Here is a 22,556-nt window from a genome sequence, read left to right as displayed (position 1 = left end):
TGAAGCCCTAACCCCCAGTGCCTCAGTATGGGACTATATTTGGAGATAGGGCCTTTAAAGAGGTGATTAAGCTAAAACGGGGACTTTCAGGTGGGCCCTAATCTAATCTGACTGGTGTCCTTATAAGAAGAGGAAATTTGGACACACAGAGAAACACCAGGGATGAGGGTGCACACAGAAAGACCATGTGAGCATGCTGTGAGGAGGTGGCCATCTACAAGTCAAGGAGAGAGGTCTCAGGAAAAACCACACCTGCTGACACCTCGATCTTGGACTTCCAGCCTCCAGAACTGACAGGAAATACATCTCTGTTGTCTGAGCCACTCAGCTTGTGGAATTTTCTTATGGTATCCCTAGAAAAATAATATAATCACTTTAATAAATATTTATCGAATATTTCATCACAAATCTGTTTAAGACTCTGGAGCTGCAATGAAGAAGAATCCACATTGTGTCAGTGCCTGCATAAGAATTACAGTTTTGCAAGGGGGACAGACATCCAACAAATTATTTTACTAATAATTACTTAATCAGACTTAACAATAAATCTTCTAAAAGCAAATTGCCTAGCTCAAGAAGTCACTCTTCTAGGAGGTGAGAGGATATCAGAAGTGTGAGAAAGCTGATCTAACACCATGTAAGCTCAAGCTTAACACATCACTCCATGTTATAACAGCCCCCCAATGCTATGCTCTTATTATATAAACAATTAGAATTTAACACAGCCAGAAACTTCCACCGTGCTACTGCATTGCTAGATATCAAGCAGTCACGCACAGCATCCTGTCTTCTGAGTTATGACTCCACTGCCACCCAGGCATTTGCTGGAGTGCCAGGAACCCTGTGGGTGCCCAGCAAATGCTGAAAAGCAAGGACAAAATAAAACAAGTATCAGCACAAGAAAAAGGAGGCAAATTGGAGCTGGGAGTTTAGCATGGAAGGGCTGATTAACAACACAGCCATGACAGCTGAGGCCAAGTTAGCCTTCCCTTTGACCTCAGAGTGATAGGGATCAGCTCAGTGCCCTATAGAACTGTCTGGAGAAGAATCTTGTGCATCAGGGGAGTCCCATTCATTTTCATGAGCTCTCCCTTTAAGCAGAGGTCTCATTTTGCCTGATACTTTTACTTGTGTCCTAGTGTGAGACAAAGAACCCTGATAGGGCAGAAACAATGTCTTTGGGTCCTTCCTAAATACTGCTAGTCGTCCTTTTGCAGAGGCAGTGCTACATCAACAGCCCCGAACATCCCTGAATTCCTGTAGCCGTGACTGCAGAGCTCTTAATTATGTAGAGCCTTGATGTATCATCTGGTTGCCTCCTGCTTGTGTCTGGACTCCCCAGCATGATTGTAGACCTCCAGAGGGCTGCATACCCCAAAGGACTGGACCCTCAGCGGGTACACATTAAATACTTGTTAAGTTGAAATGAAGGAGAAGATTGCCTGCAACTGGCAGCTTCCCAGCTGGGTTCTCTCTTCCTGGGAGGTACCAGCATGGACCTTCGAAAACAGCAGCCAAACAGTTAAAGCCTCTGCCAGAAGACAGATTTTGGACTCCCAGGCTGGGGCAGTGGCTCTTTCGAGCAGGCACTGCTTGGTAGCCGCCGGCGCTCTGTGACAGGCATGTTCTGATCAGAAGAAAGATGCTTCCCACCTCTCAGAGAAACTTGTTGATGAGCAGCCAGCCTCTGTATGAACCACAGAACATTTGCAGGAGCTCACGGGGTGAGCCGGGCCAACCAGACAATGATCACTTTAGGCTCGTCCATTTAAAAACGCTTTGACGTACTGGCTCTTGGAACTGGCTAAGTACCCAGAGGTTAACTAATGAACTTAAAAATAGGACATGATCGGGAGCGACAGGAGTTGTCTTTCTGGAAGGCAGAAAGATCTGAATCCCAATCCCAGGTGTGAGGCGGACTGCTTCTATGGCCTTGGGCAAATCTCAGAAACTCTGCTTCATTTTTGCTGCCATTCAGTAGGGAGACTTGTGCTTTTCTGCAGCCAGATCTAGTAGGCGTTTTACCAGGCTAGTTCACTGGCTAGGGAAGGCAGACTTCCCCATCAGAATTGTCTGGTGTGGCTGCTTCAGCCCCTTGTTAGGATGTTCCTTTCAACATCTCTTTCAGTCTATGGGTCTTCAGACAGGAACAAGACTTCTCAAGTTCCCACCGGGGCTCCCTCACCCGGAAGTATGCATTTCGGGGATTCCTTCCTCTCCAAATTCCTCTCTTCAGACCCTCAGAGGATTTTTTTTTTTTTTTTTTTTTTTTTTTCCTGAGCCAGGGCTTCTGCGGAGGTCCTAGGTGACTGGCTGCTAATCCAACACATTTATTAGAGTCGAGGTTTTAAGGTTTCATAATGGCTTGACATCATTGTCTTACAGCATTATCTTTTACTGAGACCTTAAATACCTTAACCCAAAGAAGTGAGCAATATAGGATTTGTAAACTGGTTTGCCAAAATGGATAATTTTGAGGATGTTGCATTTTTGACCCCTATAAAATCACTAACTATAGGTAATTGACTGTCCTGTTCAAATTCTGTTTGGTTAGAAGCAGAAATTCTAGATGGATATCTCTAAGTCCCTTTGTGATATGATTTGGCTGTGTCCCCACCCAAATCTCATCTTGAATTGTAGTTCCCATAATCCTCACGTGTCATGGGAGGGACCAGGTGGAGATAATTGAATCACAGGGGCAGTTTATCCCCTCCCGTTCTTGTGATAGTGAGTGAGTTCTCATGAGATCTGATGCTTTTATAAGGGGCTTTCTCCCCACCCCTCGCTCTGTACTTCTCCTCGCTGCTGCCATGTGAAGGAAGGAAGTGTTTGCTTCTCCTTCCACCATGATTGTAAGTTTCCTGAGGCCTCCTCAGCCATGCTGAACTGTGAGTCAATTAAACTTCTTTCCTTTATAAATTACTCAGTCTTAGGTATGTCTTTATTAGCAGTGTGAGAACAGACTAATACACTTTGGTAACATTCATCGAATGTGTAAAACTTTATTTTCCCCCCTAGATTGTATATGCTACAAGTACAATCTTGACCTCACTGCTGCATGGCACTTAGTTGGGTGCACAGTGAATCATGGCTGGATTGGTATGAACCGGTCATAGAACTTTCTTTTCTTTTCTTTTTTCTCTTTTTTCTTTTTGTGAGACAGGGTCTCACTCTATCGCCCAGGCTGGAGTGCAGTGGTATGATCTTGGCTCAGTGCAACCTCCATCTCCTAGGCGCAAGTGATCCTCCAACCTCAGCCTCCTGAGTAGCTAGGACCACAGGTGTGCACCAACATGCCCAGCTAATTTTTTGTATTTTTTGTAGAGATGGGGTTTTGACATGTTGCCCAGGCTGGTCTTGAACTTCTGGCTTAAGCGATCCTCCTGCCTTGGCCTCCCAAAGTGTGAGACACTGCACTCAGCCTGGTCAAAGAACTTCCTGGTCAATAGTTGTCACAAGTCCAGCCCCCTCTTTTTATTCTTAAAAAATCTGCTAAGTATTTCTAGTTGTAACAGGTTTTGTTTACCAAATTACATTTATTTAGTATTGACTGATTAGTTTCTCATACTAACACACAGCAAACTTTCTGATTTTCACAAAGAAGCAACTTGACATTTTAGTTAGTCTTTACCAAGCAGGTCACTACTTCTATTTCTGTATTTAAAAATGCAGAAATTGCCTTGGATATCTTGACGTAGTTTTTTCATCTGTAAATTATCAGACTTCAACATGGGAATCAGTGGGAATGATTTGTTATAGCAAATACGACCACGATTTTCAGACACTGGATATGGCTGCCAGACATATAACAGTACAATTGCAATGGAACTTCAAAGCAATTGTTTGCTTGTTAGTATTATTTTTCTCTTTATCTATAGATACTTGTTGTTTCCACGGGTCTCCAAAAAGAGCCAGATTCACAATGGATGCATCTGGTTAATTTGTCTACACCACCCTAAACATCCAGATACTTGGATATTTGGAGACCCTGTTTGACTGGCATTTTCAATTTCCAGCAAGATAGCCTGATGCCATCAGTTTTTCACCAGTTTTGGAGGTTAAAAATTGCATGTGTAGAGCGTGGAGAAAGAGAGATGAAGGAAGGAAGGGAGACGAAGCAGTTGAGAGGAAGAATGAATAGAATTGATATTTATAATCACCTCTGCTGTGCAGGATCATCTCTGCCCTACAAAAGAGGGCGGTAGGTCAAGCTCAGTGTTTAATTGCCCCCATATTCTTAAGGGTGCAGTATAGATTATGCTAATCATCCCACTTTAATGCAGACCACAGTACTGAAAGCTGCAGACTCACTCCAAATAATGTAGATAGAACGCACTGGCAAACTATGGGAATCATATAGGAATGCCATTCGTCTGGCACAAGAAGGATAAAACGAAGCAGCCTTTGCTTTAACCAGCCTTGTTGTCATTAACTATTAGTATACTTATTATATATTATTTATATATAATATATTGCATATATTATTTATATAATATATTGCATATATTATATATATAATATATTGCATATATTATATATATAATATATTGCATATATTATATATATAATATATTGCATATATTATATATATAATATATTGCATATATTATATATATAATATATTGCATATATTATATATGATTATATCTAATTAATATAGTTATTTATATTTATTTAAAAGATGCAACCCTTTTGCCTGCTTTTTAGGTTTTAACTACTGATTATTCACCATTAGTTCTAGAAGTGGATGAATATTTCTCATATTATTTTTTAAAAGGACCTTTGAGATAAGACGTGGGTCCTCTCAGGTGAGTCCTCACCAGTTAGCTTTACCAAATCTCAAAGATGAGATGAGGGACGAAGTAGCAGGGAAAATACTAAAAACTATGATCAGAACCCCAAAGGGCCATGGATACTATTATCTACCTACCTGTTCATCAAACCCTTGCTCCATCTGCATTTTCATTTGGTACAGTAATTTGTTTCCCACAAATATTTCCTAAATTACAGAAAATCCCCAAAGTCCATCAGCACATAGTGGAAATAAGACCTCTCCAGAACAATGCAGCAAGTGCAAGGCAAAGTGTTATCTGAAGTCAAGCAAACCTGGGGTCAAGATCTCACTACACTCCTTAGTACGTATGAGACGTGACCTTGGGTAAGTTTCTGTCTCTGAACTTTAGTGTCCTCATACGCAATGTGGAGAGAAAGATGATGCCTTCCCTGTGGGTTCTGTGGCGCTATGCATATGGAGTGACTGGCACATATATACGCAATACGTGATAGCCGCTTCCATTAAGATACACTGGGATTCTTGTCCAGAAACTGGGCAGCAGAGTCTAAAATACTGACTTTGTGAAACATTGGCTAGTTTTCCGGTCTTAAGCAAAGAACCTAAGGGGCCCTTCCATTTAAAAGAAATAAATTTGTTTCAGTTAGCAGCTACATATGTAAACATAAGTAAATCAGATCATCAGCTTATTAAAAACTAACTTCAGAAGTTGGGGATAGGTACTCTGGCGCAAGTCTTACCCCTGTTTGTGCGATCTCAGAAAAGCCTCTTCACTCCTTTAGATCACAGTTTTCTCGTATGTAAAACAGCAGCTTTGGAATAGAGGTAGTAGTATGCTGGTATTGAGTATTATGGGATCATGGGAGCCAATTGTTAGTATTTCTCCTTAATTCCATATTCGATGTTACTTTGGTGGCTTGAAATTAGTCATAGTGAGAATACTTACACCACGGAAATCAAATCATCAGATGTTACAAGCAGATCCACACTCAGGCCCTCAGTGCCTGTTATTAACCATTTACTGACACAGCACCGACTAGACATTCTGTCAGAACTAACTCTATTTAGTTCCTTGATCTCAAACAGAAACTGGGCACTATTGGCAAGGAGATGAGGAGTTAGTGGATGTTACAGAAGGGAAGGGGTAGCAGGTGACCAATCAACCCCGCCGCTGCCTGGGAATATGCCTTTCTCTTTGACACCAGCGAGTCAAGCTGAGGAATCCTATTGAGGAGATGCTGGTGTTGGAGAAAATGGAGGAAACTATTTTGCCCTTTCTGCTCCAGAAAAAAAATATTTCCTGATAGGAAAATAAAAATCTAGTGTCAAAAAATTCAGACTAATGGAGACTTTTCTCTATCGACCGTGCACCATCCACGTCACTACTTAATGAAAAGTGAACACATGGCATGGTTAATGTACTCAGTTACCTGTAACCTTATATACCCAACAATGAACAAGGAAACATCTTCAATTTCAAGGCTCCACATTTCAGTATCAGGTTGTCATATCTGGCACATCTACGGTCTGTTTGTAAATCGGAAAGATTGGTTCAGAGCTTCCCCATTCAATGATGGAATAACATTTTCTTGGAAACTTGAACCATGTCATCTATCTCTGTCAGAAAATCATCCGTGCACAATAAAGTGAAGTGTCACTACATGTCACTAATGAGAAATTTTCTTGTCCTCCCAACACTTCTAGCCAGAACACAATAAGAGAGTAGCAGAAGTGGCTCTGACCAACATCTCAAAAAGCTCCACTGCGATTCAAAAAAGCAAACTGTCAACCATTTGGCAGTGAGAAAAAAAAACATTCTTATCATCTTTTAAGTTTTCCTAAAAACAGTAATGTATCCAGTTCTTTTCTTCCCCTATAATTGATCTTAAATCTCATCACATTGACTAAACAGGGCCCTAAGTATAAATTTTACACTTTCCAAAGCCCCTGATGCACTTAAGTTTTACATAATGGACATTGCATTCACAAGGGACACATTTTCTCCCTGGACAGCTTTAAAAAATCTAAAAGAAATCTAATTAAAATAAGCACAAACACAGTAATAGCCTAGTGATTTTTCTATAGCCTGCTTCTGGGAGTACTCTTAGGTGTTGGTAATGACCATCGGATGGAAAACTAACTACAAAGATACCTCACCTAATCGGAATTCAAAAATCTCAGTTTTTGTGGATTCAGAGCTCAGTTCCAAAGCACAAAGCGTGTTTTAAAAGCCACCTCTTAGTAGTCAAAATAGTTGTCACAAGATCAGTATCACAAAATAAGTCCTGGCTTTTTACTTTCCAAGGGATTAAAGCCCGCAATTACATACTGTTTAATCTTGATTTGCTCACAATATTATCATGTATGCCTACTTGATTTCCAAAACATCAACAAATTAGAAGTAGGCAATTAGAAAAGGAAGAGAAAATACTATCATCTATTCATTTAAGAAATATTTAATGAGCACCTACTTTTTGCCAGGCATTGTGACAAGGTAACAGCATGAAAGCAACAAATGAGAAGGCTATACTACCAAAGAAAGACATAAAAACTACATGCAGTAGTCTGGAACCATTTGGGGGCAAGCAAATAGCCTTAAATATTTCAAAAAAAAAAAAAAAACCTCTGAGAAATTGATACTTTAGTGACCACCCAGAGTCCATGAAGAGATTCAATTAGACCAAACACACTCTAGGATGGCAGAAACAAAATAGTAGATTTTCAAGTGATAAAATAGGTTAAATAAAAAAAAATGCTTTTGTTACAAAGAAAACTAAACTACCAACAGGATGACTTTCTTCCTGAAGGGTCTGGAGGACTGAGATTCACCCTCTTCTGACCGGGTTCAACCATTAGGAAGTTCAGAGTAAGATAAAGATCAAAGAATGACCTGGTTTAGATCTCAAAAAGCTGGATAAATGATCATGCACTTGATAAAAGATGTTCTCAGAGCACAGGCCAGAAAAATCTCACTCAGCAGGTGCCAGCAAATTTCAGCTCCAATGCAATGCCTGAAATTCCCTCTGTAACGGAGGCGAACATCTTCCATCTCGCTCAAAACGCTATTGATACAGCTAAAATTGAACTCTTTTCCTTAGAACTAAAAAAAAAAAAAAAAAAAAAAAACTGTCTGGAGGGTAGAAACCCATTTTAGTCAACTGGCGTGGGGTTTTTATCTGGTGTTTTAATATAAAACGTGAAAGATTATTTGCATCTTTCAAGGGTGGAATGATCAGGTGTATATTGCCTTGTTCATGGAAACTAAGGACATGTTTCAATCAAAAGAATCCTTGCATCCACATCTACACAGAAGTCAGAGTAAAACTAGGTGCATCCTAGGTCATATTTCAATAGTGCATGGAGTGTCTTATAACTGAACCAATGATTTCACTGTGAGAAGCATTATGTTGAAACTCTTAGGAACCTACGTATATTGGTACGCTTATTATCCTGCAGTTCATGTTGCATAAATTTAGTAGAGGAGAGGATAAATGTAACAGCCAGTTTGGTAAATGCCTCTGGGGAAAAATGTGAGTTTAGCCTTTTAAGATATCAGAGTTTATGTCACTAATTTTCAGTTCCAGCAATAAAAAAAGCCAGCTTTTGTTCACAAACAATTGGATTAATAAAATCAATACTCTTAGTCATAAGAAGTCCACAGAACAAACCCAAAACATCTCTGATGTGAACAAAGAAAATTGAAATAGATTAAACCCTCTGGTGATTTAGTTCCAGGATGACGGGGGAGTAGAGTGGGAGGGAGAGTGGAGAGCTGTGTCTTATCATATAATAAAGGAGCCCTTTATCATCTATTCACAAAAAGCCCTAGAAATTAAACATGATCCACCACCTACAACGATTACTTTCAAATGCTGGATGACACCAAAAACCGGTATTTACAGAGAAACTCAAATGTGGGCCTCTCCTCTGGTTTTCAAAGCCAATGACTCACAAACAGTTGGAAATGAGCTTAGAGATCTGGAGTATTACTCATACCTTTGTCTTCACAGCTCCAGTCAGAACTATCCCAACATCCTCAACTGACCTCAATTCTGTAAATTGCATAAGTGACCAAAAATTCCCTTTCCTACAACTATTTGGAAACCACAAGATATTTTCATAAATAGGTTTCTGTAGTATGCTCCAATGAGAACAACGGCACTGCAGGAACAGCTATCAGTAGTTCCGGTTGAAGGCTACCGCAAAGACAATGGATTTTTAGATGGTTTCGTGGCAAGCATTATTGTTATTTCCAATGGTAGAGAAGCTAAAAAAAACTCAGACCCATAATAAGGATACTCAATATCTTATCAAGCGGATGCAATAATTCTTACTATCAAGAGCAGAGAGATAGATCTCTTTATAATCTCAAAATCCTGTTCTAAGAAAAAAGGCAAACCATCTCAGGAGAAAGTAATTAGATGTCTCCAACTATTTCAACAAGCGCTCACGGTCTGGTGGCAGAGGTTGCATGTGGCCATTTACTGCCAGCTAGAAAATGACCTTCACAGAGGAGAACTATCCTGATTTTCTATAAACTGCCAAGTTCAAATTTCTATTACTAAACAAATCTAATTTTGACACACCCAAAAGAAAATCCAACAGATCTAAAAACCAGATGGGAAAGAATACTCATAAACCTTCCTTCAGGCCTTAGATAGTCACTATTACTTTATCAGGACAATTTTCCAAACTGCAAGAGAAAATTGATTGTTTAAACAATACTATTTAACAATCTCTCATTAATTGACATTTCCCAGTTGCTGAGTTCACCCAATTACATTAGCCTTTAAACAGCCGGTATGCTTCCATAATTTTTAATAAAAATGGTCATTTTGCAAGGTTTAACTTGCTAAATAAGGGTATTAATTTCAATAAAGCAATTAGCACATTTACATAATTTGATATTGTTATTTTAATAGAACACAAGAGCTTTAAAAAGCAGTTACTAACACAGGAAGGAGAATAGTGGCCTATTCACGTGCAAAAACTAAACTTTAGCTCCGTGATAAAAACTTAATAATAACAGCTCTTTCTATTACAGAAATCAGTGAAATTAGAGAGTTAAGGGCTTGAAAGTAGGCAGTCAATATGCTTCCACATTAACATCTGGACAAAGAGGCAATGTGGGAGAGGAAGGGAGAAAGGAAGTTCCTCCTAGGAATATTACAAAGCTACTTACGGGTAGAAAGTTGTGCCTAGGTTTTCAACTATACTGCTGTGATAGAGCAGGCTGGCCAACAGGATGTGCTGGTGAGGAGGCCCAGAGCCCAAGAGAAAGGGAAGGAAAAGGATGTAAAATGAAATTGGGTTATCACTGGAAACATGCTGCCATATTCAGACGTCCCTCTAAATGACAAGTGTTTGCCTTCTTAGGAGCTTGTGTCCACATTTGAACGTAACAAATATCTCCTCCTGACAACTGCCTGGCAGGAACATATGGCCAGCCTGGCCTCGACAGCATACATTTATTTTGATTGAATCTCCTCTTCAGTGCCAGAGATTGGGCATGCCCAGGAACCCTTGTGGTTCCCACCAACATTGTCTCCAGGAGCTGATTGGAGGCTAATTTTTGTTGGGGGGTGTAGGGGGAGGTGCAGGACCACAGAGTTCCAGGCTTCTCGAGCTGTAGATAAAACACAGAATGAAACACATACTCCCTCAGCCACTCTTTCCATTTCATTTATTTATTTATTTATTTATTTATCTATTTAATTAATTAATTAATTAATTTATTTATTTTGACAGGGTTTCACTGTCACCCAGGCTGGAGTGCAGTGGTGCAATCATAGCTCACTGCAGCCTAGACCTCTGGGGCTCAAGTAATCCTCCTGCCTCAGCCTCCTGAGTAGTTGGGACCATAGGCATGCACCACCATCCCCAGTTAATTTTTTTTATTTTTTATTTTTTAGTAGAGACGAGGTCTCCCAATGTTGCTCAGGCCAGTCTTGAATTCCTGGCCTCAAGGGATCCTCTCACCTCAGAGGCCCAAAGTGCTGGGATTACAGGCGTGAGCCATCATGCCTGGCCAGCCACTCCATTTAAAATTAGGGAGACTTATCTAATACTTGTGTGTAGGCAGGACTGAGGACCTAGACAAAATGAAGGGAAGGAGGAGAGGTAGCTTGAGTTCATCTTCCCTGGATACCTGAAGATAAATCTTGCCAACAACAAGGGGTAGGGGATGAAGTGGGGTGGAGGAAAAGAATTTCAAGAATAGCAACAGCATATTCCTCCATCATAAGACTGGTCCCAGCTCCCACCAACCTACTCAGCCTTCTTTTTAAGTAACCCAGGCTTGAAACTGTTACCTGGCATGTTACTTGGGGCCAGCTTGTTGACACAGGCTATAAGTCACACCTGCATAAGCTAAGCGACACTCTCAGGATCTCACAGCAAGTTCCCAATGAGACACAAAGACCAGAAAAATAATGGTAATATTTATCCCAAAAGGGCAAAGGGTCCCTGGGATTTATTTGGTAGCACAATATAAAGGAAAGAGTTTGTACTGGAGTTACAATAACTTAGATTTGAATTCTTAATAGCTGTGTGGCATTAAATAAACATTTAAACCTTTCTGGGCCTCAATGTCTTCATCTGCATGATGGTGCTGTAGTAAATAAATAACTTTTACCTGGAGTTTGAATATTTACAGATAAAATACATGTAAAGTATCCAGCAGCGTTCTTAGCACAATGTGTGCACACAAAATGTTAGATGAATCTAAATTTAAACCTTGGCCAGTGATGTCGAAAAGTAGATCAAGGTGAACATGAACAAATATATCTACGTTACAACAGTAGTAAGCTTCTCCATTTCTCTACCTCAGCTGAAAAATTGCAGATGTATGGAGCAGTCTTTGTTTTAGGTGGGACTCAGTAGATGCCTAGGGGAGCTGACACAAGGCATGTGAAAAACAATGTCAAGAAATTAACGGATGGCCGGGCGCGGTGGCTCACGCCTGTAACCCCAGTACTTTGGGAGGCTGAGGCGGGAGGATCACGAGGTCAGGGGATCGAGACCATCCTGGCTAACACGGTGAAACCCCATCTCTACTAAAATTACAAAATAAAATTAGCCGGCCATGGTGGTGGGCACCTGTAGTCCCAGCAACTCGGGAGGCTGAGGCAGGAGAATGGCATGAACCTGGGAGATGGAGCCTGCAGTGAGCCAAGATCACGCCACTGCACTCCAGCCTGGGCAACAGAGCAAGACTCCATCTCAAAAAAAAAAAAAAAAAAGAAATTAATGGATTCATTACTGATTTTGCAAGCTGTAGTTTGAGTAGAGTTGGAGGCTTCATTTTGGTAACCATTTAAAATTTAAAACACACAAGTTTTGCATTTGCACTGCTGGGATTTCATCCATAAAACATATTTATTGACCTATCATGAAGACTTATTCTTTCAATTAATTACTAACAATAGAAATTCAAAGCAATCAATTTTACGGATAAAACTGAAAGCTAGGGGAGTTGAGGAATGTTGCAGGCATGTGTGGCCATTAGCAAGCTCGTGGAATGAAAGCAACGGTTTGGGCACAGATTTCCAGAGTTTGGAATGCTCCTGCTAAGAATAAGAAAAGGGGGCCCAGCATAGTGGCTCATGTCTATAATCTCAGCATTTTGGGAGGCCAAAGCAAGAGGATCCTTTGAGGCCAGGAGTTCAATATCAGCCTGGTTAACATAATGAGACCCCATCACTACAAAAAATAAAAAAGTTAGCTAGGTGTGATGGTGCATGCCTGTAGTCCCAGCTACTTGGCAGGCTGAGGCAGGAAGATCGCTTGAGATTGGGAGGCCAAGGCTACAGTGAGCAATGATCATGCCACTGCACTCTAGCCTGGCCACAGAGTAAGACCCTGTCTCTAAAAATAATAAATAAGTAAATAAAAAGGAAGGTAAGGAAAGGGGTGAGAAGGGGCCTCGCCTATTCACATGCAAAAACTAAACTTTAGCTCCATGATAAACAATGTAATAATAATAGTTCTTTCTATTGTAGAAATCAGTGAAATTAGAGAGTTAAGGGCTTGAGTTAAGGGCAGTCAATATGCTTCCACAGGTAGGACCAAACTGGATGTTTGGTGGGACCAAATTGGATGTTTTTGACCATAGATCATGAAGCTAAACTTCAGGTAATGAGGAGCATTATCAGCTCCCTTTTCAGAGGCATTTGATTTAAAGCCACCTTTTAAATTCAAGAAACATTTCTTGAGTACTTGCTCTATGCCGTGCAGCGTGCCCAGCACTGGGATTTAAGAGGAACCCCATAGTCATGATGCCTGCCCCTACCATCTGACAATCTAGTGGGATGGCTAGGCAGGCAGTCCTAACAATGGGGTGTGATAATTCTGATACCTCTAGAAGGTGTGTAAGCACAGCTAAGTGCTAATAACTAGACATGTGGGGGTGGGGTTTGTGGAGTGCAGCCCTTGGGAGAGGGCTGAAGCGGGGCTTAATGGATGAATAGAGATTACTCTGGTAATGGTGGAGGGGCTAAAGTAGAGTAGAGGAAGGGGATTTCAGGCAAAAGGGACAAGGCAAAGCGAGAGAGTAAGGCTTCTTTGAGGATGGGAGGAGCTTAAGCGTGACCCTGACCTGTAGGAAGTGGTAACAGATGCACTTAGAAAAGTAAATAAGGGATAAAAGCTAAGAACCCCTAAACCACTCAGGGCACTGGAGAGCCATACAAATATTTTAAAGTAAAGAACACAGGATCCAATTTGCATTTAAAAAGATCCAATTGGGAAGCTGTTGCAGAAACAGGGAGGGAGGGAGTGTGATGGACAGTGAGGATGAAAATAAGTAAATGCCTTAGAGGTGTTTACCCTGTACAGTCTACAGAATTTGGTGATGAATTAAGTAAGCATTTAGCATGAGACGCTGCACGTGGTCAGCAGCATTCAGTAAGTCAGTGCTAGGGGAAAAATATGCCAGATTGATGAAAATAGATTTATTATGTAAAGATTTCCAAAGGAAAAGTTCAGATTCCCTTAGTATTCACATAGGCTTTCAAAGATATGCATCTGTACATACATATGTTTAGGATCTTTCTCACAATAGATTTTTCTTGAAGACACTCAAACAAAAGCATCTTTAAAAAAAGTATGATTCATTTTACACCATATCATAGGAGCTATGCTTGCATAAATCCAGGGAAAACACTTGACCACATTTGGGGTAAAAAAAAAAAAAATTATTGAATTTTAATAAGAATCCATTTCCCATGTATTTAATTAAAATCATGATTGGTGATAAATGTAAATTAGCACAAGCATACCAAACTATTTGAACATAACTTTGCTCATACCCTTTATTTTAATGGAGAATAAATATAATCCTTCTTCTAATTAGAAAATTGAAATTTGGAAAAGAAAGGACATTTAAATTTATTAGATAATTATGAGGTGCCAGGAACAGTGGTAAGATGATTTCTGCCAGAAACTTTTTGCAGAGCTTACCTGCCGTAATCCAGCCTGTGCTTATGTCTCTGAGCTCCCTTAATACCACTCTCACTACGACTGCAGGCTCGACAGTCTTCCTTCTGTTCCCCAAACCATCAAGCTACTGTCCGTCTCAGGGTCTTTGAACTTTACTTTTACCCTTGCCTGGAACATTATACCCTAGGATCTTTGTGTGTTTGGTTTCTTCTCAGCATTTAGATCTCAGCCACAAAGAAATGAAGTCTTCTCTGATAACTCAACCTGAAGTGGTGTTCCTATCTCTTCCCTTTCTATTTCATCTCCCTGGGCCTATTTCTTTGATAACACTCATCACTCATGAAAAATACCTTACTGAATTCGTCATCTCCTTCCTACTCTACTGTCTTCCCTCCTTCCCTCCCCCCAATAGAATGAAAGTTGGGCATCTTATTTGTCCTGTACATCCCTCTTTCCCTAGGACCTAAATAATGCCTCAACCATAGTAAGTGCTCAATGAAATATTTATTAAATGAATACATGAGGACTTCATGAAGTAGAATTTTTTAAAACCCTGTTTTATACATGAAGAGATTCAGAGACATTAAGAAACTTGCCCAAAGTCACACAGTAAGTACACGGAAAAAAAAAAAAAAAAAACTAGTAATTTATCCACAGATTGTCTTTTCCAAAACCATTTACAAGGCTGCTGTTGGAGAGGAAGGCAAGTCACACTGAGGCCTAACGGGTGTACTACATAGAAAGTTTGCTATTTGTGCTAGTATTTACCGATATTGTACTGATATAAGATGCAATGAGATATATAAGACAAGAATGGGCAAAAGCAAAAGAAACAATCTCTGGTCTCACTGCGACAATTGTCCTGGTTAAATTACAGAGTACCCAGGAAACTTCTCATCAAACAGGTACTGTCAGCTGCACAGAAAGTCAGAAGGGCTGTGGAACTCATATATTTATACCTCAGTGTGTCTGAACACTAAAGTTCACAGCCTTCTGGGACACCATCTTTTACATTAGATTCATGTTCCTTAGCAGAGTGGAAATCCCATTTTGCTAAATAAAGGGTTGTCAGAAAGGGCTCCATGAACAGTAATGCTTGCTTTTGTTCATTCATTCAATAGATATTTACTGAGCACCTACTACATGCTTGGTCTACAACCTGAAACTGCAGTAGGATGCAGGAAGAGAGGGAGGGAGCCTTGTGTACACTAAGAGGAAGACTATTAGGACAGGGAGCAGCAGCAGCAGAGGTCTTGAGGTGGGAGCATATCCAGCATATTTGAGGCACACAGCGAAGTCCAGGGGTGCAACCAAAAGAAAGTAGGCAGAAGAGGAGGTCAGAAAAGAAACTGAGTTCAAATGGTGGAGAGCCTTCCTGCTAGATATATGAGCCTTGGCTTGTATCTCGAGTGAAATGGGAGGCCATTGAAGACAGATCAGAACTCACGTGTCAGGCGCCCTCTGGCGGTTTTGCTGAGAATGCACTTATGAATGAAGGAGGAGCCGGGAAAAGACCTAGCCTCAAGTGCAAGGGTGGGGAGACTGGAGAATTCGGTACATTCCAGAAACAGAAAAAGCCCAACATGACTGCACAAGAGTGAGCAAGGGAGAGAGTGGCACTAGATGAGGACTCGGGGGCCAAATCAGGCTGGGCGTCTGGAATGAACTTGGAATATAAGGAAAGTCACCATGCAAGGATGTTTTAATAAAATAAGCCCAGCACCTTGGGCAAAGAATCAACTCCTAACTCTTTCCTTAGCCAACAGTGGGACCTAAAAATGTGGTTTTCAGGCACGGACTAAAAAATAGCCTTAATTTTTTAAAAAGCATGCCAATAGGGTTATAATCACTGAATACACAACCTCAGGTGTATTTAATGACAGACATAGTGGTTATAATGTTAAAGTCCTTGAGGGATATAGAAATCTAACACTATCATTCTAGCTCCAAAGAGGGTTTTTGTAGTTGGTTGCCTTATCACACTCTCACTACCAATAAACTGCCTCATTTCTCCGTGACTACCCATATTGGACAAAGACATTTTCTGATATTTAGGAGAAAGAGACCTAAAATTGAAGTAGAAACATATTTGAGAACTTAGCTCAAAAGTTGTTTTTTTGTTTGTTTTGTTTTGTTTTGTTTTTTGAGACAGAGTCTCACTCTATGGCCAGGCTGGAGTGCAGTGGCGCAATCTCGGCTCACTGCAACCTCCTTGTCCCGGGTTCAAGCAATTATCCTGCCTCAGCTGCCTGCCGAGTAGCTGTGACTACAGGCGTGCACCTCCACGCCCAGCTAATCTTTGTATTTTTAGTAGAGATGGGGTTCACCACGTTGGCCAGGATGGTCTCGATCTCCTGACGTCATGATCTGTATCCCTTTTTCTTTTTCACCTCAACAAGGGTCCGTGAATTCTAAAAACTAGTCTATTAAAAAATCTCTATTTCTATATATCTATATCTGTATCTGTATCTAAATCTATAGCTGTATCTCTACCTATATCTATGTATCCATCTATCTATTTATCTATCTATCAATCTATCTACCTACTTATCTCTTGGAAAATGAGCAACACTTTATTCTAACCATAGCATCCTTTGCATTAGATTGCCTGGTTTGATATGCTGCAAGAACAGCTTATCTCTGATGGAGTTCAAAACCAAATATTAACGGCTAATCATGCAGCGAGCCACAGGCACATGCTTGCTGACACCAGTAATTGTCTGCTTGTAGGAGTCAGTGCCTGAGGGGAGGCAGAAGTCACTCAGTTGAGCTTCTCTAAGTGAGCCATGCAGGCTTTGGGTGACACATGGGGATTTATAGCTGGAAGTGGAGAGGGGAGATGTCCCACCAACCTCCACCAGCCATCATTGGCCCTGGGACAGAGCCTACTCAGCATCTTTGGGAGGTTTATTTCTACAGCATGAGTGGGAAGGAAACAGAGCTGAGGATTACACGTCTGGGTTAATTTCACTTCAAAGCTAAAGAAGTAACAGCTAATGTGTTATAAAACACTTTGAAATAGGTTTTTCTGATTTTGGGGGGAATCATTTGGAATTTCTGTCAAATCGCATTGGAAATGGAAGGAAATAAAGCACGGTGGGCAGAATCATGAATTCCCAACAATGTCTATGTCCTAATGCCTAGGACTTGGGAATATGTTACTTTACATAGCAAAAGGGACTTTCCAGATGTGATTAAGGTTAAGGGCCCTGAGGTGGGGAGAATATTTTGGATTATCCAAGTGAGTTTGAACTCATCCACATGTCCTTCTAAGTGGGGAAATTTTCTTGGCTGTGGTCAGAGGGAAATGTGACAACTAAAGCAGGCTCAAAGAGAGGCTACACTTTTGGCTTTGAAGATGAAGGAAGGGGCCGTGAACCAAGGAATGGAAACAGCCTCTTGAAGCAGGAATCCAAGCGAAGAAAGAATCTTTGCTATGTGCTCCAGAAAGAGACGAAACCCAACTAACACCTTGATTTTAGCCCAGTGGAAATCCAGTCGGATCTCTTACCTATAGAACCATAGGATAATAAATGTGTGTTGGCTTAAGCGTCTGTTGGTGGTAATCTGTTATGACAGCAATAGAAAAAAAGAATATGTAAGGTTTTTAGTTGCATTTGATACAAAATTAAACCACTCCAAAAAATCCTCATCATTTTTTTTTTTCAAGTGATGTGGTACGTTTTTTAAAACCTGTTTAATAATGATAGCTGATTCTATTCACTGACTTCTCTGCAAATGGAAATGGGGATTAGGTATAACATCAAACTAATGAATGATTGAAGGACAAAAGGTCTTAAGGCTGTTAAATCCCTTAATATTGTAGTAAGTAGGATCAAAAGAGAGATAGGATATAAGTTTTCTTTCAGAAAATTAAGTGATTGGGCAATGAGAATGCAGGACTTTATTATGCTAAATACACATGCCTATTTCCCAGTACACTGGCATCTGCAAAGACGACTGCAGCTTTCATTCCAGCACAACACCCACCCAACTTCATCTTCTGCATAGAGTTCATTCCAGATCCTCTTCTGAGTAATACATTTTACATTCAAGTAGTAACTAAGGGAATCTAAAGCTGCAGTGTAATATGTAAACAATAATAAATTGTCCCCTTCCTTCCTCTGGGCTTCCACTTTCACTCAAATCTCTGATGTCAGTCCAATACCTCTATTTAAATTATGGTCTCGCATTCAACCAGGAGTATATATTATTCTTGCTCCCTATTGAATACATCTTCTAAGAAGATGCACTGAAATAAATAAATGCAATATTTCAGAGAAAAACATGCAAATGAACAGAATCCTTTTACAAACACAGCAATCTGATGTGAGCATCTGCTATAACTACTCACTTATAAACAGGGGTGGGGAGAATCACTTAAGTATCTACAATAAATTCAAATATAGAGTGCCTACTAAGGAAAAGGTTGTATTAGCATCCTGGCATATTGATGAGACATCAGACTCTTGTCATTCTTAGTGCTACAGATGGTAGAAGGGAAGTATGTACTGGAACATCCGTTGGTTTCATCACTGCCTGGACTATCCGGATGATGCATTCTCTGTCAGTATGCAATCTTTGTGTGCTTTCATATTTTTTTCATATGCATGGCTAGGTTTTATGTTTAACTGTTTTTTATTTTTAACAATTTAATGTCAAATATGTCTACTCTTTTTCAAGTAGGTAATTAGTAATATTCTATCAAAAACTAATTAATATGAAATACTAGATCAGTGTTTCCTGTCCTGTGCTTTGTGGAACACTTATAACTTCAAAGTTATTTCTTAGAAAATTGTTTTTGGAAATGCTTTTTGTTTTTAAGTACTCAGAATCATTCTACAATAAAGAAATCTGTTTATTAGACACAGAGCTTCCTCAGTTTATTGGATCTTAGAACCTCCCTTCCCCAAGCCCCCCACTTTTTTTAACCCACAGAAAATGTGTTATTATCCTTTGCATGCAGTGGAGTGCAGTTTGGAATATGTCATTCTACAGCAAGGGTTCTCAACCTGTGTGCTTTTGACACCTGGGCCAGGTAATTATTTGTTGGGGGTGGTGGGAGGGTGTTGACTTGTACATTTCAGGATGTTTAGCAGCATCCCTGGATTCTATCCACTAGATACTAGTAGCACTCACCCACGTGTACAAAATAAAAACATCACCAGACAGGGTCAACATTCCTTGAGGTGGCAAAATCGCCACTGGTTGAGAACCACTGTTCTGGAGGATCTGCTCAGTTCTGCAGAAGACTCTCTCGCATGTACTTTATGGCAAATATTCTGGTTATTTAGATTTTACTTTCTTCTTTCCATTAGTCCTAACTCGAACATCTTCCACAGCTTAGGCTATTAATTGCCTGTCATTCTGCACTCATTCTCAGTTCATCAAACATGCACTTCACCTTTTACCTCCTTAGAAACACATCTTTTCCTGTGGAAACCCCACTCCAGCTGTTCGAAGCTTCCTTCTGGTCTCCAGGATCTCTGAACTCAAACCCTTAGGAATTTTTCTCACATCCTAGTGTTGTCCTAAAATCTCAATTCTTGTCACCAAAGAACTGCCTTCTCTCTCTAGTCCTCTGTGCTATGTTATTGAAACCATGGGTATTGACAGAAGAACAGGACTTGGTCCCGCAGAGTCTTCACAAGTATGTAGGCCAATCCATTTCAAAAAGTGTTTGCATCCTGAAATTTAGCTCGTAAGTTATGCATGTTTTTAATAGGAATGGAATCTTCAGTTTGACAAAGAATTTCCTTCTTCTCATCTACTTTAACTACATTCCCAACCTGTCTTTGCTTTTATGGGTAGACATCTTTTTGTCTTTATTTGCATATAAATGCAGAATAATGCTTCATACCTAAAAAAAGCATTATTAACATATGGATTGAGTTCAACATCAGGTTTAGTTGTATACCTGAAAAACATAAAAACTAGAAACAATAATAAATATGTCTTTTGGGCATGTGTGTCTTCAGGACTATGCTCAGTGCTTTATATATTTTCTCTCTAATTCACACATAAGAAGCTGAAAAATGGGCAGTAGTATCATCATTGTGCTGATAAGGAAACTGAGGCTCAGAGAGGTTAAATGATATGTCAGAGATCACCGAACCAGTAAATTCTTAAGAAAAGAAAAAAAAAATCCAACCCAAATTGTTGACTCAAACTGGACTTTCTTAACTGAAGCCTGCTTTGTTGTGCTTAGAAATTGGCTTATTTTTAATTTGTATGAATCCCGATCTATAATATGACCTCAAAACCCATATTCTTTCCACTATACAATGGATAAAATAATTCAGATATCAAGTCTCACTTAACCTGTTTTGAACTACGTATTTGACTTTGGCCCCCTTTAGTCCCAGAGGGTTCTGTAGGATCTGTGCTTTTCAATACTACCACCAATGGCTCATCCTGAACTTGTTCATCCCAGGAGCTTTTTCACACTGCTTTCACGTACATTGTCTCCAGGGAGGCAGAGAGGACAGTGGTGATTACCCTGTTTTAGAGATGCAGACACTGAGCTACAGGGAAGTTGTAACTTGCCCTGGTCACCAGCTCTTCTGTGAGTGGCCCCAAAACAGGACCCAATTTGTCAGACAATAAGCCCAGCACATCCTTTCTACACCACACAGCTTCAGGTGAGGTCCTCGGAGCAGGGCCAGTTCCACAGCAACAGGATGGGGAGTGGAGTCAATTAGGAAGACATGGAAAAACACTTATACAAAAATAAATTGGGTGATAGATCCCCCGAGCTTGACTTTGCAAAAGGAGTTGGAGTTCCCCAAGTCATGTTGGAGGAAGCCAATAAGTCCCTTTGATTCCAGAAATAACAATGACAGTACTGCTAAAATCCAATTCATATATGCATGCTAGATATTCAGACTTTCAGAACAGCAGAGACCTTAAAAGATCACCTATTTAAAATAAATCTCCTTTGGGAATTAACAGTGTGAAAATCTCAAAAGAGAAGTCAGGGTATTTGACAAAGGTAGAACTACCAACTTCGAATTCCAACAGGAAGTACACTGTGGTATTTTAGACAAAGTTCTGCTTGCCCAAGCATTTCCTCTGGAGTAACACCTGTGAGCCAACAGACACAGTTTCTAACCCACAGAGGTTACAGTCTGTATTTATTTTAATCAATCCCACTTTGCAGATTCAAAAACAGAGGCTCAGAAAGGTAAACCAAGGGCACACAGCCTCTCGATGCAGCTTTGATTGTATTGAAGAGCTGATTCCAAAGGTCATGCTCCATTCCTTTGCTATAAGTCCTTCAACCAGAAAGGGAAAATACTTACTAAAGAAACCAAAAAAAATTAATTAATTTTTTTATTTTATTCTGAAATTAATAAAATTTCAGAAGCGATGGATGGTATAAAAAGTATAGCATCCTAGCAAAAGTTAATAAGCATTCAAAGAGGCAAAGTGTTCAGAGTATGAGGTGCCTATGTCAATCGAATCTTTCACATACAACCCAGGTTATTTTAGGATACTTGAGAACATGTCCAACCTATTTCTAAGTCATCTCATTTTGAGAACTTAAAGTGAGGCGGGTAGGGGGAGGATCAGTTCATAGTTGAGGATGAAGCATTCAAAATACTTAATTGAATGCCAAGGTCAGGAAAGCAGGATAGAGTGGTCTTGGTAGTGCTAGAAAGGACCAAAGTTGGCCGGGCATGGTAGCTGACATCTGTAATCCTAGCACTTTGGGAGGCCGAGGTGGGCAGATCACTTGAGGCCAGGAGTTCGAGGCCAGCCTGGCCAACATGGTGAAACCCCATTTCTACTAAACATACAAAAAATTAGCCAGGTGTGGTAGTGTGTGCCTGTAGTCCCAGCTACCAGGGAGGCTAAGCACTTGGATACAGGAGGTGAAGTTTGCAGTGAGCCGAGATTGCACCACTGCACTCCACTCCAGCAGTCTAGGCAACAGAGCAAGACTGTCTCAAAAATAAAATAAAATAAAATAAAATATAAAAAAAGACCCAAAGTTGAGTAAAGATGGCTTCATGTAAATTTTAGTCACTTGAAAATAAAGTTATAAAAAAGACTTGAAACTGATTTTTTTTCCCTTCGGATTTCTGTATTATAGGCATAGTAATGCTTGTGTCAGAAAGTTTTTACCCAACTCCCAAATACCACTGCTTAGTATTCATTTGGATTCCTAAGACTTGCATAAAACAAAGTCTTCTATTTTATTTTTGGCTATTTTACTGGAAGCTGTAAAGCTCATTTTATTTATTAAAAACAAATAAAATGCAACATTTTTTTCAAGGAAAGAAGCAAAGCTCTGTGCTTCTTGACTTTGGCTCATTTTGCATTC

The 22,556-nt window shown here is 40.1% G+C and overlaps 1 protein-coding gene across 13 annotated transcripts in view; it reads right to left on the bottom strand.

The window, feature by feature from the left end:
* TENM2 (teneurin transmembrane protein 2) overlaps positions 1–22,556 on the bottom strand; it is a 1,282,302-nt gene that overhangs the window by 522,398 nt on the left and 737,348 nt on the right. Inside the window, exon 1 of one of the 13 annotated variants that reach the window (XM_063706936.1) lies at positions 253–351. The exons of the other annotated variants lie outside the window; for them this stretch is intronic. The gene's annotated coding sequence lies outside the window, so the exon portion shown is untranslated. Of the gene's footprint in view, positions 1–252; positions 352–22,556 lie in introns of those variants that run through there. 13 annotated transcript variants of the gene reach the window in all.

This window comes from Gorilla gorilla, chromosome 4, assembly GCF_029281585.2.
Source record: "Gorilla gorilla gorilla isolate KB3781 chromosome 4, NHGRI_mGorGor1-v2.1_pri, whole genome shotgun sequence".
NCBI classification, from domain to species: Eukaryota; Metazoa; Chordata; class Mammalia; order Primates; family Hominidae; genus Gorilla; species Gorilla gorilla.
The sequence above is the reverse complement of the archived record's forward strand: the minus strand, read 5'-3'. Positions and strand labels throughout refer to the sequence as shown.